The sequence below is a fragment of the Botryllus schlosseri genome, chromosome 4, assembly GCF_051294905.1.
Source record: "Botryllus schlosseri isolate E-star chromosome 4, Bs_hap1, whole genome shotgun sequence".
NCBI lineage: Eukaryota > Metazoa > Chordata > Ascidiacea > Stolidobranchia > Styelidae > Botryllus > Botryllus schlosseri.
Window position 1 is genome coordinate 11059621 of NC_137239.1, and position 380 is coordinate 11060000.

Here is a 380-nt window from a genome sequence, read left to right on the forward strand (position 1 = left end):
TTTGCTCCGTAAAGTGGCAGTTTCTCTTCCGTCGCGAAGTGGGTGCGTTGACTATAAGGTCAATGAAGCATCAAAAATTGTGCGTCTGATAGCTATGCCTTGTTATTCATCTTCGCCACAGTAATGCGTATATCTCAGGGGAGCAGTGATTCTTAACTACGAATATGACTGGTAAATCTGATTAGTGTTTCTGCCATACTCTTGGTGATAGATGGAAATCGACTTGGCAAAAGTTACAAGGGCTCTGAATCGCTGTTTCATGAAGAAATGAGGTTACAAAAAAGACCAGGGACTTCAAAGCCGATACAGTCGGTAGTCAGGCAAATATAGAGATATAGACAAGCTTTCGGCTCTCGCCTCAATACGACACTTTACGAAAT